We start from the raw sequence: 22,614 nt of genomic DNA, 5'->3' as shown, positions 1-22,614 counted from the left end.
AGGCGAGATATATATATACGGACGTTCGAACAGAAGTCTTGAAAAATTAATTTTGAATCCCTTTTTGCAATCCGCTTTCGAAAATAGAGTTCTTTATTCTATCCTTACGTACAGATGTCACGCAAAATTATGTTCAAAATGGATATTTCCGTTGAAATGATACTCGAAAGTTTCGCGATTACAACACTTCTTTTATTTCGTTTAAGAAAGTTAAAAAATAATTTAATAAACAATTTTGTTGTTGTTGTTGACCTGGAATGCAATTAGCCTAAACGGAATTTCGTATATTTAGGAATAATAAACATGGATTAACGAAAGATGTAACGAGAGTCCAATTTTACTTTCTTATTAGCCCAGATGGGGTATTAGTCTCGAAACGGCTTTTTGCATCGAATCACGGCTGTATCACTTTTCAGATTTTTGCCACTATATATTATCCCCCTGTATTATATTTAAAGAAATTGAATAATGAATGCATGCTTCTCGCATGGTAATTTCGAATTTATTTTATTATCCATTTAGTATTTTTTAAACGTTAAAGAATTTTTGATTAACAAACTCGACGATTTCAAAGCGAGCAGTGCCAACACACTGTAGGCATGCTATAAAATCTGAAAGCTTTCAAAATGTTTTTAAAAATTATTTATCTATTAATTTTATTTATTTGTTTATGTACTTCATTACCGCATATTAATACTGTATTTAATAGCATATTTCTGGACAGTTTAACTGTTTAAACGGGCTCTGTAACGCAGTGTGACGGGGGGAATGTGGGCATTTAATTGCATAGAAGACAACTTCAAATTCCACCTGCTATCTAAACAAACCGATGGCATTCTTCGAAAGATTTCAATTAAAGTGCCACCCAAGGTGAGCTCCGGGCCACCCAATTGCAGTCTGCCTTGACGGGCATAACGGAACAGGGGTGGAGGAAGAATAATAATAATAATAATAAAAAAAAAAAAAAAAAAAAAAAAAAAAAAAAACGCTCGTCTCTTCACCTCCTCTTTGAACCGAAGATACAAACTCAAAAAACTGGCACGGTATCCAAAACTTGCATTTTTTTAATTGGACACGGAGGATATGCTCAGTGTGGACGCAATCCAAAAGCATAGACTTCAATTATTTGGGTGTATTACTTCCTCTGCTTTGATCCGCCGACACCCAAGAGGCCCTTGCTGCAGGCAGTGGCAGACCTACAGCTATCGTGACCTGGGGCGGAAATCTCCTTGGGGCACCCCGTTATTGGAATGATCTGCATGCAAAATGTCAATATAAATATATAATTAACATTTATTTTAGTTAAAATTTAAGTAATTGAAATGATTTGGAAAACAAAAAATCTTAAGATTAAAGAAAAACCAATTTACATCTACCAGCCAAACATATATCTAAAAAAGCTTTCTGATCTTCCATTTTTGTTCATTTAATATTTATTATTATTTTTTTTAACTTTCCTGTCAATAATAAAAAAAAGTTGCTTTTTATTGGTGAGTTTTACTTCTGGAAATTTTTTATACTTTCATGAAAATTAATGTTTTTAACTGTAGCATTTTCAGTGGAAAGGATTGCCGAACCGCTAGATCTTATTCGGCTCATTGTCGATCGAAGGTAGTTTCTAATCAATTTCAATTTTGAGAAACGTATTCTTTCGCAAGAATCAACTGAAACACACTGTCAAAAAGTCAGGTCAAAAAAGTCTAAATGGCGATTAAAAAAAAGTGTTATGCCGTTGAAAACACTTACTTTGTGTTCTGTTATTTACAGAAAACGGGTGTAAAAACACAGACTGTGTTACAAATGACATGAGGAGGATGTTCTCGACCGGGATCATCTGGAAATAAAATTGCTTGAGTCCCCCTCTCTAAGGCTCAAGTGGGAACAAAGCTGTTGAAGCTGCTTTGGGAAGGAGCTCAAATGTTACTGAGTCCTTCAGAGGCATCCGCCCTGATCAGGGGCACGCGGCTGACTTTCCCCCCTTGATAGGCCCCTTGCTAAATAAGCACTATCTGTCCTTTTATTGTCAACGTTTTTTTCATTTTGTAAAGCTCCTGGTATATAAAACAACCTTGCTTGTCCGGTATGTTATGGTAACCTTGTTTAAAAAAATTCATTCAAGCTAATATAGTTTCTGTTTTCTCGACTTTTATGAAACTTTGAAAATTATCTCTGTTGAAGAATCAGTAAAATGCTTCATCAATCAGAGTCTATGCACTCCAAATCTTTTAGTAAGACGAAAACAGTCACTAGGTGGACGAATCCACTTTAGAGTGCAGAGTAGCTTACTTTCTGAACGCCTTGAACAGAGGGGCCAAACTCAAATTGTATGCCGGCTGCTTGCACATCCTGGAAACAATTAAGAGGCCGGATTCCCCCCCCCCTCCAAAAAAAATTTCATCAGCAAAATTAAAAATATTTTAAATACATTTTAAATCTTGCTTGATAAATACGTATAAAGGCGTAATATAAGTAAAAATAATAGTAATACAACAAAAGAAGAAAATTCTAATTTCTATTTATTTTTTATTTGAAATCTGAAGTTTTATGCTTGCAATATTTGTTGGTTACACCTTGTAATCCAAACATACTGACAACTAAATATTTCATTCCTAGACTGATATTCCTTTCAAATATTTCTGGCATGTAATTAATCATTAAATAATTTACCTAAATTTAAACATAATAAACAAATTATGAAGAATTTCTGAGTTTTCGGAGAAACTTTTCCAAGTGAGACAAAACTTGAGAGTAAATAAATACAACTCAATTTCTTTCTCTTATTTATTAAATTTTCCTTTCATGATTAAAAAAAAAGAACATATTTGCATGCAAATAATTATAAACTCTTTATTTCTTATTACAGCTTGACAGTTGATGGTATTAGATTCTGATAAAATTTGTAGCCGTGGGGGAGAAATTATCTTTATCCACGGATTGTAGATGCTGATCGGTCAAGGTGTTTCTTTTCCTATCAATTTTCAACTGTGAAAAAAGCTGTTTGCATATAAATTACATTGTAAATTAATTAACTACATCCATAGATTTTCTGGTTCGTTTTTGACGTTCATTTTTAATGGAAATAAAAATAATATCAAATCGAACTTTACAAGTACTGTAACTTTACAAGGATTATGCCTGTAAAGGTTACAGATTTGTTTCTTGTAATATTACAGCAAATAGTTATGCAAGTAGAACATAATTTTCTAAAGTAAAATTCCTAACGGATCTGTAACCGTTACAGTTTATTTGCTTCTATTATTACAGCAAGCAATTGTATAAGCAGAGCACATGTTTCCTATATAAAATCCCAAAGGATATATCTATAAATACAGATTATTTTCTTATAAAACATACTAAGTAATTATGTTTATAGAATATAAACTGAAGAGCCAAAACATTATGACCACCTACACAATAACGCGTTGCGCGACCTTTGGCCTGGAAAACAGCTGCAACTCGCCCTTTGCATAGATGCCACAAGTTCTTGGTAGATGACTGGAACAGGTTGTATCAAATGTCTAAGCAGCGATCATACTAAATCGGAATACTCCGACTTGATTTTATTTGAGCTCTGAGCTGCCTCTTCATGAGATCCCAAATGTACTCTATCGGCTTAAGATCCGGCGAGTTAGGTGAGAAGGACATTAACTGGAATTCATACTCCTCGAACCACTCCAACACAATTCGAGCCTTGGGGGGGGGTATTGTTGTTCTGCTGGAAGATTTCATTTTCAGTCAGGAAGAGAGACGCCATGTAAGGGTGCAGTTGATCCGCACTTATGTTCAGATACTCCTCAGCTTTCATGGTTTTTTTTACCACAACTAAGGATCCTAGAGCTTCCCTTGAGAATGTCGCCTAAAGTATAATACTGCCACAACCAGCCTGTGTATAACCTGCCTTCTGCTATAACCGGGGAGGGTAGCAAATTTTCGCCTGGAAGACGGCATACCCTGATACAATCATCTACATGTTAAATGAGAAGTCGTGATTCATCCGAGCAGGCAACTGTCTTCCATTTAATCCGTGGTCCAGTCTCGATGTTTCCGGGCCCATGTGTGCGCAGTTGTCAATGACGCTTGGGCAATGGAGGCACATGTGTGGGACGTCTGCTGCGCAGTCACATATCCAACGTCCGCTGAATTCTGGGTTCCGAAACACTTGCACTTGGACCTACATTGTATTGGGCTGTCAGATGAGCCACTGTTTGACGCCGATTTTTCTGTACCAAGTTTCGTTTTCAAAAAAGAACATTATTCCGCTGCAGAGTACTTTTGTTTAATGAAGAAAATTTTCTGTCTGATATTATTGAAAGTTCTATCAAATTTTCACCAATCTGAAATTGAATTTTGATTCATTTAAAAGTTCAAATTGATACGCTGTAGAGTCATTAAGATTTTTTTTGGAAGCAAGAGTCAGTAAAATGAGCAATGCCTTCACCGAGACTCGAATCACGGACCTCTCGAATACGCGCCGAGCATTACACCACGAGGGCATGCTAAAAAGGCGGTTGAAGAAGGCGGAAGATTTGAATTGGGGACTCCTGTTTATATTATTGGGTACTGGTATACAGCAAATTGACGACCAGTTAGATCTCCAGGCACTTATGTTCTTGCCACCGCCGTCTTTGGGAGTCGCGAGTGGCGATCCTGCGCTCACTGAGTAGCGGCGGTTTGAGAGTTTTTAAAGTCTGCCGTCTCGAATTGGTAAATCGGGGCAGTAGCACTTATATACAGCTGAGACTGGTCCGTTGTATCGTTCAATAAGTATTATTATCCTTGGTCTTGAAGAAGGAAAAAAGGCATGAATACCTTGTAGAGACGTTTTTTTTTTCCCTGAAGTAGGAGTCATGAAAATTGAACAATGCTTTCGCCGGGACTCGAACCACGGACCTGTCGAATACGCGTCGAGCGTGCTGACCACTATACCACGAAGGCATGCTAAGAAGACGGAAGAAATACCTTATAACCTTTTTGCTAAGCTTATATTTTTAGATAAGAAAAACCTTAACGTTTTAACTAAATGAGAAAATATGCGACTAAATTCGGTATATTAGTGTAAAGTGAAATTTTGCTAATTTAAAATGATAATACTAAAAGTAAAATTTTTTTGTAAAATAATCGGAAATCCGAAATTAATTTTTGCGAAAGGAAAATACCGTAACGATTAAAAAGTGAATTTCCTATTATTCTCTTTAAAGTGAAACTGTACAACATCGAATAACTATAAAAAATTGTAAAAAATAAGCAAAGAATAAGGCAAAGAATATCTATGTTATTTAAAATGTATATATAAAATGTACATTTTAAAGAAATATACATTTTATATATCTGTGTTATCTAAAATGTATATTTCTTTAAAGTGTTGTAAATTATTCTTATTGCAGTCGTAACTAAATTCACTTTTTTTTTTTGTTCCAGCTTGGCTGTCTACTTTATACCTTACTGACGCAGCTTGGTGGCTTTCCTATGATATCCTTGAATTAACCACTAGAGGTATAGTTTATGAAATATTTTCTGTGCAACATTCAGAATGGAAAAATTATATTTCAAGTAAAAAAAATATATATATATATTATTAAGTTCTCTGTTATCTGCATCCAAGGAGAAAACACATTTTCATATATAACCTGTAACACAGGAAATATACAGTACATGTCTTTATTTTCATAAAAATGGAATCTAGAATGTTTCTTTTCATTAAAAAAATCTTCTCAAAATAAGGTAGAGAGGGGGAAGCCTAAGGGCAGGGATGTTTTTACGTAGAACTTTCTACGAGAAACTGATTGGTGAGTCATATGGAAAACCGTGAAAACTTGCAGGTAGTCCAGCTGGATTACCATTTTTTAACAATATCATTCTCTGGATCGTTGGTGGGTTATAATGGTCTCCAAATCAACGTTCATCCTCTTTTATGTCAGTAAATTTTTGCCGTCGAGACGAGAAAGTGGTTAATGACTCTGACTATCGTACGGAAGGGCACGGGTTCGAATCCCGGAGAAGGCGTGGATGTAAAATTGTCTTTCATAGGAGGCAACAGTGGCCGCCTGTTAGGTGCCTCCATAATAAAATGACCAACTCTTCTGGCCTTAATAGTGGCCAAAGCTTAAAATGGCTAGTGCCCGCCATTTAAAGGGGGGGGGGAGTCAATAAATTTTGTCATAAATAAACGGGGACACGAAATAATTCTTATTTAGCTGATTGAAACTTTATAAACATTCTGCTCTTCTGAGGACCAAATAAAAAGTTAAATTTTGTATAAAAAACTCTTTCTACCCCCCCCCCCCCGTTGAAATTATTATCAGAAAATCTTATTTTTGAGACGCTTTGTAATTTGAAGTTTGTATTTGGCATCAACATTTAAAGAAAGTAATCGTAATCAAAATAATTATTACAAGAAAAGAAAAAAATATGTAACGATTGTAAAGACTTCAACTTGTTTTCAGTAATCGCAGATGTAATTACTTCCTTTCTTATTTTTAAATCGCTTAGTTTGTTAATTTTGCAATAGCAGACAGGTTCAGTTTGAAAGAAAATTTAAATATCTTACTCTTCGTTGAGTGGCAACACGTCGCTTTTAAATCTCTTAATTTGTTAACCAAAATTCCGTAAAATTTGCACGAAGTATGAAATAGTATATAGAGAGCAAAGTCAGGCGACTTTTTAAAAAATAAGACCCAAAGCATGGGAGGAACATCAGGACAGATAAATACTAAAGAACTCTGTGATTGCAATTCCAGGCGAACGGTCTCGCTGCATGGGCGTGTTTGTGGTTTTCTGCATGTGTAATGTGGATACGGGCCAGTTTCCCTTAGAAACTCCTCCACGATGGCATCCCTCCTTTTACGCAGATAGCTCTTGCATGATTTGTCCAGACCAAGTCAGACTTAAAGAGCTTTGCTTAATGCTTCCGTATGTCTAAATTTCACATATCACTGTTTGTTTCGTCTCGCAAAACGCGCTTTCTGTCGCGTCGTGTTTAACGTTCTTAGTAGTTTGAAGTATAACTGTACGAGTATTTTTGTGGAAAGTTCCAGAGCTGTAAAGTGTTCCTTTTGGTAAAATAAATTTTATCAAACTATCATCGGTTGTCTGTGCATTCAATCTATTACGAAGCTGTACGCACACAACAGTACGGTGCTGCATTTGATATCTTGCAAAAATTTACACTTTCTGCATCACAAAGCAAAGTTCGTCCACTTCAGTATCCTTTTATAGAATCCCCACTCGTCAAACACTTTCCGCGAGGTTCACCTGCTTTGGAAACGAATCCGTTCTACGTGTCGCCTGTCGAGAGGAAATCTCGAATTTCCGATTTGCCATGCCTTTTCAAATGGACGGGAATCGAGTGGCAGATGGTAGGCACGAGCCATTCGTTTGTTCTGTGACCCACACACGCACACTTCAGATCCTCTTAATAGCAAATGTTCCTCGATTCCTCAACGTGCGAGAGCAGCGTGGGAAGGTTTGATGTGGATTTCCGTCTGTTTTTGACTGCTAGAATATAGGCGGAATCTGGAAGAGAAATACCATAACGGTAAGTTTTCTTGTCCCTTGAGTGCAGTTTGACATTTGTTTGTTGTGTTTATGTTTGTGACATTATGGTTTCTGATATTAATCTGTCTAAATTTGTATAACTCCAAAGGACGTTTAGTCACGAAACGCAATTACGCGTTGATTCACTTTTCATTCGAGTCTGCTGCCATTCAGCAAAATGTAAGATATTTATTTAACTCTCCAACGGAATCTGTCTGTTGCGGATTAACAAACTAAGCTACTGAAAAGTAGTAAATGCAGTTCTGAAGTCTTTATAAACTTTCTATATGATTTTACAAAGCAATATTTTTATAAAATTCTTTTTTGTGGAAGCTTTGTAAAATTTCTGTAGAATTTTATAGAGAAACATTACTACACATATTTGTCCGTAAAACAGATGCAGATATACAGATTTCTATCTTCATCTGTACAGATTCTTTAATATAGATTTCTACCTATAAAAGTTCTATGTTAATTTCTGTAGAGCTCTATCTGTCTGTAGAAAAATTTTTTGTTAAGGTTATTTCGAAGCAGAGTCTAATGATCTATTTCCCCTTTCCTGACACGTTATAATACTGAATATCATTAATTGTTATGATTTTCAAATCAAATAATCTAATTTCTCCAAAAGATTTCTACCTTCTTTCTTAATTTTTTGTTAAGGTTATTTCGAAGCAGAGCCTAATGATCTATTTCCCCCTTTCCTGACACGTTATAATACTGAATATCATTAATTGTTATGATTTCCAAATTGACCATCTGCACTGACGACCAGAGTTTTCTCAATCGTGGATAGTCATACTGTACTAAAATGATCAGAAGCCAATACTTCTGTAGGTGTTCCTGATTAATTAAAGACTGCTTTTATTCTTCAGCCATAATCGAAGAAAAAAGGCACAATTTTTAGTTTGAAATGACGTAACTTTCCAAAATTAATGGTTTAAATTAAATTTAGGGTCTTTAATTAATTTTTTTCTTTGCAAAGTAACGAAGGAAAAATAGTCATTAAAATTGCTCCAGTGAGGCTTCGAATTAGGAGTCATTCAGGAGCTCGGTTGAAATCTCATTCCTACCGAAATCTTTTCCTTAGACCAGTTGCGATGCAACCGGGGGGAGATCTCATAGTTCCACAGGGGGAATGGGGCCAGCTTAGCTGTTAATTATTTAGCTTCCATTCATGAATATAAAAAATTACTTTAATTCAAAATTTGATACTTACCAACAATCTTTATAGTTTTTCTTGTTTGTTTCTAACATTAAAAATAATCTAAATTTAAGTAAATGTATATGCATTTTCAAGCTTGGAATGAAAGGGAAGAATTGATCGTCAGTGCATTAGATGTTTTTCTATAGAATTCTGTAAGAAGTTTTTATAAGGGATATTTCATATATTTTTATTACGCATATCTTTGGGACTCTTTTCAAAGCAGCCTTTCACGTTCTTAATACAAGGTACACAGTAGACAGTGCCCTTCTCCAAGGGTATTTCTTTTCATAAAACTGACCTGTGACATCCCCTTCGTTAATGCCTTTTTTCGTGCTGACAGCGAAGTTTGTCTTCTCTTTGATGCGTCGTCCTCTAACCGCTACTTGTGCGACATCTAGCCTGAGTAATTGAACTTTTAAACAAAAGGGTGGTTCTGGAATTATTCGAGCGTGGTTTGCGTGCCACTCATTTGACTTAGAACTCCCGTTGTGTGTCAGAAGTCGAGTAAGGAGCTGAGACGATCATTCATGTCTCAAAGATTCCTGTTAGGATGTTATTGGATCATTTTTAACAATCTGAATTGCTCTGTTACATTCCAAAAGGAGCTCTTAATTAAATTTGTGCATTTACTGCCAAACTTGGGGTGGTTTTTAAAAGCGCGCCATTTAGCCACTAGAAATCAAAAACTTTTTTACTTCCTTGTACGGAATAAAAGAAATATTGCAATCGCGAAAAATTTCAGGCATCATATTTGAACGAGAATATCCATTTGAACGATGTTTTTGCGTGACATCTGTAGTATGAACAGAATAAAGGAGTCTTCTTTCCAAAGCGGATTGTAAAATGGATTCAGAAGAGACTTTTTCGTGACGTCTATACGTGTATGTGCGTACGTACGTATGTACGTATCTCGCATAACTTCAAAAACGTCGATTTTTAGAGCGTTGAAATTTTGTATATGGGAGTGATATCACGTGCAGTTTTGCACTTTCCTTTTTTAGTTGCAATCAGCCAGATCAAAGTATACAGATATACAGTGTCTCACAAAAGTGATGGGACAGTGCTTTACGAAAGGAAACTGTAATAAAATTAATTAAAAAAACATGTAAAATTTTTTTGTGGGTGTATTTCATACTTAAATTTAGTAACAATTATTACATAACATACATTTTCTCAAAATATTAAAATAGTAATTTAATAAAAATACAATTGTTTAGAACGGAGCAAGAAATGGCTCACATAAGTGATGGGACACTTACTTTTCCATCAAATATTTATCCAAAAATTTTACTTCTTAAAATGTTTTAATATTTTGTTGGATTTCCTTTTACTTTTGAAACGCGATTTAATCTTCTTGGGATGGATTTGACTAATTTTTTTGTGATTTCTGGAGTGATTTTACCCCATTCTTCTTGAAGCAATGATTTTGATTGTTGTTTTGAAGAAATGGTGTGTTTGCGAATTCTTGATTCCAATTCTTACCAAATATTCTCTATGGGATTTAAGTCTGGAGATTGTGGTGGTGTTTTTATTATTTCAGGACAGTTATACAGCAGCCAGAGTCTAACGTTCAAAGCAGTGTGCTTGGGGTCATTGTCCTGGTAGAATTTAAAATCGTTACGAAGAATCAATTTTCGTGCTGAAGATTTCAAATTTTGATTTAAAATGTCAATATACTTGTACTGATCCATTTTACTGTCAATAAAAACAAGATTACCAACTCCAGCGGACGACATACACCCCCATACCATAACTCCTCCTCCACCATGTTTTACTGTTCGCACCAAGTTCTGTTTGCGAAATTCTTTCCTGGGTTTTCTCTACACCAAGATTCTACAGTCAGAACCAAATATATTAAATTTACTCTCATCAGCAAATATAACTTCATTCCAGTAATCAGAGTTCTTATTTATGTTGGATTTTGTCTGAGTTTTCTATTCTTTTCACTTACGAAGAATTTTTTCCTGGCTGCTCTCCTGCTTCCTGGCTGCTCCAGCAGATCGAATTATTCTTCTAATAGTCTCAGGATTAACAATTACTCCATATAATGCTTGTAAATCAGCAGCAACTTTAGGACCACTCATTCTTGGATTTTTTTAAATATTTTGAACAATAATTCGCTTTATTCCATTGGATAGCTTTGATGGTTGGCCAGATCTTCTTTTATCCTGAATCATATGATTCTTATTATATCGTTTAATGATACTGAAAACTGCTGAATGACTCATGTTAACTGTTTCAGAAGTTTCTCTAATAGATTTTCCACGTTCAATATGCAAATTAATAACTAATTTTCGAATTTCAGGCAAAGTTTCTTTTCGTTTAGCATTTATGGCTCCACAGAGCTAAAAAACACAAAAATTCCAAAACAAACTGGAGAGAAAGACTGCAGACGATTTAATAAATTATTGCCAATTGCTTTTGAGTAAAAATAAAAACCCCCCAAAATAATTTTATTGTAGTACGTAGTAGTATCTAATGGTGTCCCATCACTTATGTGAGCCATTTTTTGCTCCATTCTAAACAATTGTATTTATATTAAATTACTATTTTAATATTTTGAGAAAATGTATGTTACGTAATAATTGTTACTAAATTTAAGTATGAAACACACCCACAAAAATTTTTACATGTTTTTTAAATTTATTTTATTACAGTTTCTTTTTGTAAAGCACAAGTGTCCCATCACTTTTGTGAGACACTGTATATAGCCTCACCAAACGTATATAAATAACTCAGTTTTTTTTTATTCTTATATGTTGGTAAATTGTGCATTTTTTTGCTGTAAAAGTGATTCAAATATGTTATTCTTATGTTTCGGTTAATGTTTTATGCCTTTAGTTAATGTGCATGCAATTGTTGTAAAATTATCTACAAAATTGAAAGATCTGCAATTTCGTGCTAGAAATAAGCATTGCTATACAAAACATGTGGCCAGAAATGCAATTACATGCAAAATATACCCTAAAAATATAATAAAATTAATATATAATAAAAATGCAGAATATGAAATAAGTAAAATGATACATAACATTATAACAATGTACAAAACACATTGAAACACATTAGAGCCATCAATGCAATCAAATAGATTCAGAAATTGTCGACCCTGTTCTGACAAAATTTATCCCATATTTTTCCATAATAAGCATAACTAGTAAGTCCCCGATTGTCTGACGAACGGAATAATGGAATAAGCGAACGCGTGAAACTCGCTACGATATGAACTGCATGGGAATGAGAAGGCGAGACTTCAAAAGCAGAGAATGAATCCAACATTAAAGTTGTACAGAAACTCTGAGACTTAGTGATAGTATAAATAAATAACATTCAATAAAGATTAAACGAAACAGGATCATTTATTTGATTGTTTTTATTAAACCAAAAGAAATGTTAGTTTCGAAACGGCATTTTGCATTAAATCACTTTCAACGGCATATCATTTTTCAAATTGTCGCTACCAAATATTATCGCCCTGCATTATATTTAAAGAATGTAAATAATGAAGAATCTCCATGAAGGTATGCATGTTCCTAACACTATGAAAAAACAATGGTACCTAGCCATCAAATTCTGAGTAACGTAGTCCTCCACTCGAACATGAGTACCTGAAAGCCCGAATTTTGAATTTCCAATTTCTTTTATTATCTTTTTCAGAATTTGTAAAACTTTGACGAATTTTTGATTGACAAACTCAACGATTTCAAAGCGAGCTAATAACAAACTCAACACTATACGAAATGAAACATTTTTATCTTTAGCGCGCGAGACTGTCTATCGGGAAATCTAAAAATATGCTGTTTTTAAATATTATGGGATTTTGTTGTTGAATCGAATTTTATGCAGCGAAAGCGCCAAGAACGTGGTATTTAATAAATAAAGTGGACATACAAAACGTTAATGATGAACTGAACACTGATATGATGAACTGAGAAAAAACAGAAACACACAAAACGTTAATAATGAACTGAACACTGATATGATAAACTGAGAAAACACTGAGAAAAACAGAAGAATATTTCCCAACACTTTAAGCTGCTTTAGTAAATCTAAATACAGGCTTCTTTTAAAATTTTTGTAATTTTGCTATTGAATTGTGTATGGCGTAAGTGCGAAGAAAATTATTGTTGCGTGCGTACGGGTTCGTAATAGATTGCATGCGCAAGTACTATAAAAGATTAATAAAATGTATTCTTATCAAAATAAATACAACAGAACGCTTCAATTTTCCTCAGAGATATTCGTACAAGTGTTCACAATATTAATGCAGTAATAAACAGTAGTTATACTTTAAACTACTAAAAACGTTAAATAAAATGCCATGCAGAGCCCATTTTTGAAGAGAAAGCTAATCCGCTCTCACGCTGAATTCGCAACAATGATAACAGTAGCTGACTGAGCAGCTGAGCTAAGATGTTCTTTTTTCTGGCTTTTTTTTTATAGCTTTGAATCGCTGGCGAGAAATTTCTAGTAATTTTTGCTTCTCGAGATTTCTGGAAAGCAAAAAGAGTAAAATTACGGTTACAGCTGCCATAGTGTTCAATTACATTTATTCATTTTTATAAATTAAAGAGATAAACTTTTACTGAATGTTAAATGCTCATGCTCCTGTATTTTTACCTTTCTGGCAAAGCTTTCTCTTAAAATTTCTCTCCCGCAGCATGGCACGGGAAATACAACAATTTTAACTATAATTCTACTGAAATTAGCTATTTAAATATAAATTCGTAACATTATGTTTAATAATAAAGGTAAAACAACAAAAAAAAAGGGGGGGGGAGAAAGGTTAGTAGAAGTGACTGTAACAGCAGACTGGTAGACTGCGAGCTCAGCGAGAGAGTCCTTAACAAACCCTTTTGGGCTACCATTAAAATAAAAAAAACCTTTCAGATTTTTTTATTATCTATTTTTTATTTATTTATTTTTTCATTTTTTACAATTAACTCAAATTTTACGCAGTCAAGCTAACAGAATAAATCAATTCATGAAATGAACCAAAATCTGTACGCTATGATTTAGGTGAAAGCATTGTTAAGCATTAATAAACATTCATCAGCTGAGTACGTCCACTTTACATATATTTTTTATCCTCTTCGCGTTTTTTAATGTAAAATGGAAAACAAAGTAGCCTAAACGAACGGGTTCTTTCCCGAAAAAAAAAAAAAAAAAAAAAAAACTGGCTCCAAAAAATTTAGCTTCTTGTATTTACCTTTTTTCTGTTTCAGTTTGAGTTGTTGGTATTTTATCTATGCTCATCGCACTCTAGATAAAGGAAAAGATTCAATTTTGAGGGAAGACGGAGTGCTTGTCGACGAAGTTATCGAGTCTACGAGCTCAATTTATTTTCATTTGCCGTTTCATTTGTTCACAATAGGGACTGTAAATCTGAAATCGATGCACTTAACTTTCCTCTTCCAAAGTTTTCGGGGATAAGTTTGCGCATAGACTTTTTAGTGACAAGAAAAATAATTGCTTAACTCATTTTCTCCTTCAAGAGTGTCCTTCTTTTCTAACAAATATACTGCGATTTTTTAGTTCTGTTTTTAGCCTATATAATATATAATTGTATGTAGCAATACCACAGGAAGTTTAAAAGTCAGAAAATATTTGGTTAATTGTATTCCTTATTAATGATTGCTAGCTGAAATTATACAAGATTATTCTAAAACTAGTAAGCTCCCGATTCTCTAACGAATCAAATAAAGTTTTTAATTAAAATGACAAATCAACGTGCCTGTGTTCTGTCCCAACGTTCAATCCGCCTTTTCAGTCCCCAATGATCCGTCTCGAATGCATTTTTAGATGTATTAATATTGATATTAACTCATCGAGCACTCGGAGAGAACTAAACTTTTTCGACTGCTCGATGATCTCTCTCAGACTGTTTTTGATTATTCTCATCTTCGAAAACTTTCCTGGCTAACGTAAATGTTGAACAACCAAGTGCGTCCACGGCGCACACATTTGTTTTTCTCTTCGCTCTTCCTTTTTTCTGGTCGTTTTTTTCTTTTCACCTTTCTGAATCATATTAAACGAGATGCTGTTCTTACTGTTAAAGCTGGAAATAATAACTAACAAACCGTTCGCAGAATGCAAATTATAAAGTTGGGCATAATAAGGCGGCTTGTAACATTCAACTAATTGTTTCAATGGCATCTTAAAATTAATAAAAATTTTAAGTACATTAAAATGACGTTTTTCCTGTTAAAAAAATTAAATCAAGCTTTCATTTTTAAATTGCTTCATAAATCATTGCCATCCACGGCTTCTAAGCAAAAAATATTTTAATGGAATATTTTGATATTTTCCATTCTTTTCAAATTTTCTACGTTAACAGTTCCTATACACTTCGTGAATAAACGTGCCTGGGGAAAAAAAAAAAAAAAAAAAAAAAAGAGCCAAAAATGTAGAACTTTTTTACAACTCCAAGCAGTAACAATTTTTACAGATGAAAATATCTGTCAAAAATTCGGATATCTTCATCATGCAGATACTTTCAGCAGTTTACATTTTAAATATTAATAATGCAGAGAATATATAAAAGTATTGCAACACTTAATACATTGTATATGTGAATATTAATTAGCTGACTGCGTCCACGGCACACACATTTGTCTTTTCTAATATAAGATTATAACGTAGTATATCTCCCGCCTTCTTGCTATACCTACACGAGCTTTTCACTTCCTGCTATACCTACACGAGCAGGGACCCAGATGAACCTCGGACATTTATTTGGTACGAGTCGAAGCAGAGTATTCGTGATAATGTCGACTTGGTCATTTTTGCTCTTTTCATCTCTAATAGCTTCCAGGCTGGACGCTGAGTCAGTGAATAATGAAGCGTTGTTCAACTTGCTAGAGCTGATATATGCATTCCTGCATATAACGCTGCCAATTTAGAGTGAAACACTGTACTGTAAGCAATTAAACGTCTTTCAAAGCATGTTTGTGAACAATAAAAGTGCACTTCATTTATGCTATATCGATTAAAAAATTAATATATTTGTAAAATAAAGTTATATATATATATTTGAAATATCCAAAGGACATAGAACGTTCCGATGGTAGTCTAAATGCATATTTATCTAGTATGCTATAAGATGTTTCGCTGTTTCACGTAGACTGTCTGTGTTGGTAATCCTCTAAATACTTTATAACAGCATGCTGATTTAGCTAGATTAGGAAAAGTGTCCAGAATTCCGAATTACACCCCCTTATTCATCAAATGTAGCACCAATAGACTACTTTCTCTTCCGTAAAGCGAAGTTATCCTCTCAAAGTTCATTATTTGAATAGCACTGAAGAGATTCAGTAAACCATATCCAGAGAACTAGTAAGCAGTGCCCCAAAAGATGAGTTCTACGGAGAAATCAAGAGATTTGTATAAATATCGTAAGATGCTTTTTTCTGCATCTTCATTCCTTTAGTTGAAAACCTGATCTACATCTGTATTATGTCGTGATATTTATTCTAAACCTTCTCAATAAACCCAATAACTGGGTATAAAGCTTTCGAAAAGAATTCTGTGCTTAGTTGTGTTAGGTATGTATGCCTGGCTGATTCTCAGCCCCAGTTCCGGGAAGCTGCAGATATTTTTCTATTTTACTCAGTAATTTGGCAATATAAAGTCCACTTTGAAGAAAGGGTCGCGTGATCGAGCAATTATTTATTTATTTATTTTTATGATCGGGAACTGCAGATCACCGTTCTCCGGATGTCTCATTGTGCCCAGTGGTTCGCTTCCTCTGCAATGCTCTTGCCGACGGAAATTCGTGATGTGTTCTGGTAGAATACGTGTCAAAGAGCATCCGCGACCTTTGCTGTTGTGTGGCATGTAATCTCTTTCTCAATGTGGAGGCAGTGAAAAGTTTGTTGTAGCGCTTCAAATTTTGAGAGGACCGTTCTTTTGAAACTCCTATCACACTGTTAGATTACAATAACGCTACCGACGTAAGTTTGAGCATTCCACTAGAAGTAGTCAAATCATTTTGGTAATTTTTATTATCTGTGCAGCCCTGTTTCCTGCGATCGATACAGGTTAAGAGAGGAAAAAGACTTACATCTGTAAAACTAGTACTTGAAAAGAAGGACAATACATATAAAACAATTTCATCAGTGGTTTGATTAGGAGGTCCTACCTGCACTAGCCTTGCAGCTTCCGTCTTAATTCTAATGGATAATGCCCCGGAGAACGGATTCGAAGATCTCGAACCCCTTTTTCCGTACCATCAAACCTTCTGTAGGGCTTTCGGCTCGTTGGTATGTCAAGTGCCCCATGCTGCATTGCCGCACAGGCGCAAATGTTCAAGCATCCGTGCCTCCCGCAAAATTCGTGCCAGACCCAACTATACAGCAACCACCATCACTAACCACTACATCGATGAAGGCGGTAGTTGGCGCCTTATATTTGAAAACATTAGTGGTTCAAAGCATAATGTTCCTTTATTTAGTTCAGTGGTAAAGTCGCTAAACACTGGTAGTTCGAGCTAGATTCAGATTCCAGTGAATGAATTAGCTGCATGATCGTTTTCGTGATTTTTCCCATGTGTGACGTGGATAAGAGCCCGTTTCCCTTAAAGTCCTTCCCCAAAACCTCCCTCTTTGCCATAGTGAAATAAACTCGGAAACCTTGTTTTGCTTAAAAAACTGGAAAAATATAAAAATTTTGAATTGCTAACTCATTATCTTATGATTTGAATTTTGATGTCATTCGTACTTTTCGTTAGCTTTCACCAGAATGCAAATGAAGTTACGTGCATATAAGAACTGAGTACTTAAGTTTTAATATGGAGAGTTTTGGCAGCAACAGTCGCTTTCGGCCAGCAATGAAAATCGCGTTACCCAGCGTAAGCCATTTTGGTAACCGAAACACTCCCGCAGTTAGTTTAAACTAAGCCAACGCCTGCTAGGTATTTTGGCATTTCCCTTATGAATATCACTTTTAGAATTCTATAAAAAAATTCAGTGTTAAACTTTAGAAGCCTTTAAAATTATGGCCTTGGTTTCTCTAAAGTAGATTAGAGTTTTTCTGTAGAATTCTGTAAAATTTACACACATTTTCTATAGAGTTATGGATAGAGATTTTATAGAAATATATGTAGCTATCTGTTCTATAGAGATTTTTATAAAAATGTATTCCCTTGCTTTAATTTTCTAAAACATATTCTACAGAAGCTTTGGAATATTTAAAATCTGTGATGTAAACGGGCCAAATAAAAAAATTTAAAAATAGATGTGATGTTTTTCTATAACAAATTGTAATATATTTTTCAATAAATATTTAATTAAAAATAAATATATTTTAAATAATAACTAATCAAAATTAAGAAATCCTTTCCTTTATCAGGGCTGCGGATTCAATAATTAAAAATATTCATTTCAGAAATTATAATTTTATAATTAAGAGCATAAATTTAATCTTTCAATCAATTTTATGATTTAAATTGATTTTACGAGATTTCATTTTTATATTACATAAGCAATAATGTATAAAAAGTTACATAGATTAAGAGGTTGAAAGACGTTAAGCTGAAGGAAAAAAAGAGCCATTCAAAGTTACCATTCAAAAATGAGTGAACACCTGGGACCTTCACCTTCTATAAAAGTTTTCATAATTTCTGTAAATCTGCAGGAATAAATTACTTTGAATTTTTGAGTTCACATTTTATGTTTCTGAAATTCCGCAGTTTGGCAGAGATTGATATATGAACAAAAACTGTGCATTGTTAAATTTAAAGCTGCAACTGAAAAGGTTTGGACGTTTTTGTTATTTACATACTATATAGGCGAACCCACCAGCGGTAAAGTCGCTGAACACTGGTAGTTAAATATAGGTTCGATTCCAGACAATCAGGCTGGATGCTGGAGTGGTTTTCCGGTTTTCCCATGTGTAATGTGGATACGAGCCAGTTTACATGAGAAAGTCTTCCACGGAGGCATCCCTTCCCGTAGGCAAATACCCTTTGCGTGCTTTGTCATAATGAAAAAACGAAACCAAAGCGTATATAGACGGAGCAGTAAATCACCTGACAGTCTCAATATTGACCAAGGTTTGAGGTAACCAAATAGTTGACTATTTTTTTGCCAAATTAACTGAGAAACCGACTGAATGATTATAATTATGATGACCCAAGACTTATAATAATAATTAGTAATTAGAATGATTGATTATTATTCTTAATATATTATAATTTGAATGGCAGAATTAGACATTATTAGAAATACAAAGTAAAAGTTATAATTAGAAATGACTGAATTATTAATATATTGCAATTAGAATGACTTAAGTAATTGTATTTAGAAATACAACGTAAAAAATATGATTAGAAATGTCTGAATTATTAATAGATTAGAATTAGAATTACTGTTCATTATTAATAATATATTATTATAATAATATGTTGTAGTTAGAATGATTGAAGTAAACGTTATAATAAGAAACGGAAAATAAACGTTATAGAAATAGAAACTAGAAAATTGAAGTTATAATTAGAAATGGCGTTATAATTACATTGTCTGATTTGTTACGATGATTAAGCTTTAATGCCAAGTCTGAACGGCTATAATTATGTACTTTATTTACTAAATTGTATTTCGTGTTCTTAATAAATGAAGCTGTACTTTTCAAAACTGTATTCTTAAATTTGTTTTCAGTAGACGCAGTTTTGAATTTTTGTTTCATTCAAAACTTTCAATAATGAATTTTTTTTTTTCGATTTGTTGTTAATGAGTGTTCCAGACATTCGAAAACTTTTTAGTATTCAAATTTGAAGAAATTTATGTTTCATTCTACGTTTAGTGTTTCTTTTTTTCGGGGGGGGGAGAGCAAAATCTCTTCGCAACCCTCATCACTGACGCATACACAGCTGTCTTATTATCCTACATGTGTTTTAGAGGCCCTTCAACGCTTGATGGGGCATAACGAAGGTTCTTGTGAAGTGAATAGATGATCTCTTTAAATCCCCTCCCCATTTCCTTGTTTTCTCTTTCTTTGTTAGTATTTTCCCCCAGTACTTTTTTTAAAACTAATTCCGAGATTGCAATTTTCTAAAATTCAGTACAATTTCTTTTGCTGTGTGAAAGTAATGCTTTCGTATGAAACCTTTTGTTAATCTTTTCTCTGTATCTTAGAATGTTCTTCGAGGAAAGTTGACAAGCTTAGGTGTTCTTCATCCTTATTATTCAATCTTTGTATATTACATTTTTTTTCAGACGACATTATACAACATTCCTTCCATGTTTCTTTTTAAAAATCTTATTACTTAGGAAACATTTATTTTAAAGAACCGTTTCACATTCTAATACGTTCTTCTAATATATACGTATGTTAAAATATGAAATTCACATTATACATAGTGTTATAAGGTATTTCTCCTATCTTCTTAGTGTGCCTTCGTGTTATAGTGGTCTGCACGCTTCGCGCGTATTCGAGAGGTTCGTGGTTCGATTCCCGGTGAGGGCCTGCTCATTTTTTAAGTCTCCTGCTTCCAAAAAATCCTAATGTCTCTACAGTGTAAACAGTTACATTAAATGTATCCTCACAGGGATACGAACCACGGACTTTCCTCTTGTTAGCTGGACGTGTTAGTGATTTACGCCGCGGCAACTTGCTCTGGGGATTGCTATAATTCTTTAAACATTAACTGAAAATGAACAAATTTTTGGAAATTTCCCCCCTCTTAACACAGGCTGATTTATGACACATGCGAGAAGATTCGAAAACAGCTATTATTCTAAATTAAAAAGGTCCGCCAGCGACGGAGCAGTAAAACCACTGAAACTGGTAGTTTGATCCGGGATCGACTCTCGGCGAAAAGGCTGGCTGCATGAGAGCTTTCGTAGTTTTCCCCATGTGTAACTTAATGATTTTGACTTAGCGAGAGACATTCACTTAGGAAGTTTTCTACGAAGTCATCCCGCTCCTTAGGCAGATAGCCCTAAGTAAGCTCCTGTAGCGTCACTAGGATTTTTTAATGCTGGAGACGTGAAAGCCCTCGCCGGTATTCGAACTCCGGACCTTCCGAATATGCTTCAAGTGTGCTTCCAGTTTCACCAAGAAGGTATGCGGAAAGTCCCAGGTGCCGCTGATATGTCACGTTTAACATACTTTTCTCATGTTGTTTACCGGCTGTCTTGATATAGATGATTCTAATAGTATTTCAGATGAGGTAATGCCTGATGTGTGAAAGAAATCTACTTAGGAAGTGAAGGGTGTCTGAAGAATTTTCACGTGAGCCGTCAAAGACATCTGCCTGGTTGAGTTATTCCAGGTCAGCTTAAAATAAAAATTTTGCAAAAAAATACAGAATAAAATTAAATATAAAAAGCATAACGAGACGGTTCAGACAGTAGTCATAAATGCTATATACATATTTACAAGTGTCAAGAGTCCTACCGTAGCAGATGAGGTGGTCACCCACCCTAGTGCTGACCACAACGAATGCTGCTTGAGCTTTTAGATCTTCACTGTTTTGAGAGACAGAACTATGTAACAGTAAGATTTCTTTTATTCCGTCTGATGATAAGGAGCTTAGCCTTCTGAGCACTGATGCGAATTTTCCAACGCTTGCACCACTGTACGATGCAAGGGATGTTGGTTTGCAGCTTCTTGACTGCATGGCTTATGTTCGCGGGGGGTTGCTGCTAAAGCAGTGTCATTCGCATAACAGGCCAGTTTAGAGCTACTGTTTGAGTGAATTTTCGGAAAATCTGCAAGTAGAGTACGGGGCTAATAACCGACCCCTGAGGCACACCACTTTGAATATTTCTTGTCGTAAAAAGGGAATCATCAACCCTTTAAAAATTCTATTTCCTACCTTAAAAATTCTATTTCTGATGAACGAGTGTATCAGCAAGATAAGTTCTCTTTCGAAATCGATATCAGTGAATTTAGATGTTAGTCCTTCATGCCAGACGCGATCAAATGCCTTCGCCACATCTAGTATGAGGATAGTAACATTCAGTTTTAATTGAAGAGCCGATTCTGTACTTCAATTTAGCTGTTTAGTCGTGGGAAAGTGCTCCCTGAATCCAAATTGTTCCGGTGGCAGTTTGGATAGATGGAATCTCATTCTGCTAAGGATAATTTTTTCAAATATCTTTGCGAAACCAGGCAGGAGATTCATAGGCCTGTATCCTTCCGGCTGTGAGTGGTCTTTGGAATCATAATAATTTTTGCATTCTTCCACTGACTTGGAAAACACGCACTCCTTAGGCAAGCATTCATGATGCTAACGAGTCTGCATACTGTTGAGTTTGGGAGACATTTTATAGCGTGACTAGAGATTCCATCAATACCTGGGGCCTTTGTCGGTCTCAATTTCTTACTAAGATCCCGGACTTCGGGATAGGTAAGTTTCAGTAGATGTTTTGCACACGGAGAGTTCAGCCAATCTCGTACTTTGGTTATAGTCACGATTTCAAAGTCAGTCATGTGGTGTGAATTTTGTTTCGAGGTAAGTATCACAAAAATTCGCCTTATCCTGATTAGAAACTGCAACTTTATTCCTAAAATGGCGAAGTCGATTGCTTGTACATGCAGTCTTTAGATTTTCAATTTAACGTACAAAAGGTTCCATCGTATAAATTAAGATTTAACATTTCACTTTGCATAACTCTTCCTTATGATGTTTGATAAGTTTCTGGATTTCCTTATTTCCTTACTGTTTGAGTCTATTAATTTCCCGTTTGGGCCGAGAGTCCCAGGTGACACGATATGTTTTCCGCAACCGATTTCTGTGTTTTATTAGGAAGCGGATGTTTGCTGGCAGTCTATAATTTTTTTCTTTACTGACACTTGCAAAGTGATGGCTTCTTGAACATTGTAGGTGAGAGTATTCATTGCTGAATCAATTCCAGAATCTGCATGAAGAT

The 22,614-nt window shown here is 34.7% G+C and overlaps 1 protein-coding gene across 2 annotated transcripts in view; it reads left to right on the top strand.

Annotated features, from left to right (window-relative positions):
* Positions 1-22,614, top strand: part of Mcr (macroglobulin complement-related) — a 239,657-nt gene that overhangs the window by 69,929 nt on the left and 147,114 nt on the right. For both annotated transcript variants that reach the window (XM_085819950.1, XM_085819951.1), the window contains exon 2: positions 5,419-5,493. The gene's annotated coding sequence lies outside the window, so the exon portion shown is untranslated. The remainder of the gene's footprint in view (positions 1-5,418; positions 5,494-22,614) is intronic.

The sequence above is a fragment of the Stegodyphus dumicola genome, chromosome 7 (genome assembly GCF_044657685.1).
Source record: "Stegodyphus dumicola isolate Sdum_Otavi_A_Nest chromosome 7, ASM4465768v1".
Classification (NCBI taxonomy): Eukaryota; Metazoa; Arthropoda; class Arachnida; order Araneae; family Eresidae; genus Stegodyphus; species Stegodyphus dumicola.
Note: the sequence above shows the minus strand (reverse complement) of the source record. Positions and strands in the feature narration are given on the sequence as shown.